The sequence below is a fragment of the Schistocerca cancellata genome, chromosome 1 (genome assembly GCF_023864275.1).
Source record: "Schistocerca cancellata isolate TAMUIC-IGC-003103 chromosome 1, iqSchCanc2.1, whole genome shotgun sequence".
Classification (NCBI taxonomy): Eukaryota; Metazoa; Arthropoda; class Insecta; order Orthoptera; family Acrididae; genus Schistocerca; species Schistocerca cancellata.
In genome coordinates, this window is record NC_064626.1 from 1,039,803,586 (window position 1) to 1,039,805,635 (window position 2,050).

Below are 2,050 nucleotides of genomic sequence, written 5' to 3' on the forward strand. Positions count from 1 at the left end.
AAAGTGTCTTGAAAGTAGGATATAAGATGAACATCAATAATGGAATGTAGTCGAATTAAGTCGGGTGATGCTGAGGGAATTAGATTAGGAAATGAGGCACTTAAAGTAGTAAAGGAGTTTTGCTATTTGGGGAGCAAAATAACTGATGATGGTCGAAGTAGAGAGGATATAAAATGTAGACTGGCAATGGCAAGGAAAGCGTTTCTGAAAAAGAGAAATTTCTTAACATCGAGTATAGACTTAAGTGTCAGGAAGTCGTTTCTGAAAGTATTTGTATGGAGTGTAGCCATGTATGGAAGTGAAACATGGACGATAAATAGTTTGGACAAGAAGAGAATAGAAGGTTTAGAAATGTGGTGCTACAGAAGAATGCTGAAGGTTAGATGGGTAGATCACATAACTAATGAGGAGGTATTGTATAGGATTGGGGAGAAGAGAAGTTTGTGGCACAATTTGACAAGAAGTAGGGATCGGTTGGTAGGACATGTTCTGAGGCATCAAGGGTTCATAAATTTAGTATTGGAGGGCAGCGTGGAGGGTAAAAATTGTAGAGGGAGACCAAGAGATGAATACACTAAACAGATTCAGAAGGATGTAGGTTGCAGTAGGTACTGGGAGATGAAGAATCTTGCACAGGATAGAGTAGCATGGAGAGCTGCATCAAACCAGTCTCAGGACTGAAGACCGCAACAACAAAAACATAGGAAAGAATTATATAGGAAGCGCAGGGAAGCTAGAGTGAAATGGTTGCATTAAAAATGCGAAGAAATCGAAAAAGAGATGATTATCGGAGGGCTGACTCTGCCTATAGAAAGTGAAAACAGCCTTCGATAAAATGAAAAGTAAGGGTGGTAACATTAAGAGTGAAATAGGAATTCTAGTCTTAAATGCAGAGCAGGCAGGAGGAAAGAGTACAACGAAGGACTCTAAGAGGGGGAAGACATGTCTAATGACGTGATAGGAGAAGAAACGGGAGTCGATGTAGAAAAAATAGGGGATCCAGGATTAGAATCAGAATTTAAAAGTGCTTTGGAAGACTTAAGATCGAATAAGGCAGAAAGGTTTCCATCAGAATCTCTTAAATCGTTGGAGAGGGGCAACAAAACGATTATTCAATTATTCACGTTGGTGTGAAGAATGTATGGTATGGTGGTATACCACCTGACTTCCTAAAAACCATTACCCACGCAATTCCGAAGATTGCAAGAGGCGCCAAGAGCGCCAATTATCGCACAATCAACTTAATAACTCAGGCATGCACGTTGCTGACAAGGATAATATACAGATGAATGGAAAAGAAAATTGAGGATGTGTTAGATATCTATCAGTTTGGCTTCAGGATAGGTAAGGGCACCAGAGAGGCAATTCTGACGTTGCGCCTGAAAATGGAAACAAGACTAAAGAAAAATCAAGACACATCCACAGGATTTCTCGACCTGGAAAAGTGTTCGACAGTGTCAAATGGTGCAAGTTACAAAGTGAATTCATGGTCTTCTTTTTGTATCTAGCTAAATGCCTCATACTTTACTTGTTATTGTTCAGAATACCGCTCTTCATAAATTTCTGTTCCAAGCATACATGAAAGGACCGAGTGAGGTTAGCACAATGGACTCACATCAGGGAAAACGACTGTTTAAATCAGCATCCGGTCATCCAGACTTAGGTTTTTCGTGATTTCCCTAAATCATTCCAGGCTGATGTGGGGATGGTTAATTTCAAAAGGGGAACGTCCTATCCTATATAGGGTAAAACGTGGGGCTACCTTTTTTTTTCCTTGGCAGGCCCTGGAGGTCTGTCTGTACGAAATGGATGTGTGGGTAAGTGTTTCCTAATGTTCCGGGGTAGATCAGAGAAGTCTCTCCATCAGAGTTTAGCGATACCTGCCTCCTTGTATTTGCTCCATAGATGACCAGCAACACAGCATGCTGCAAATCCAGTCTTTATGCATTTTTCGTGTTCGCTTTATTTGCTAGCAGGATGATGCCACTTGTCACCCCCCCCCCCTTTTACCCCCTCCCCCCCCGCCCTCCCCACGCCCTCTGCTCCGCAA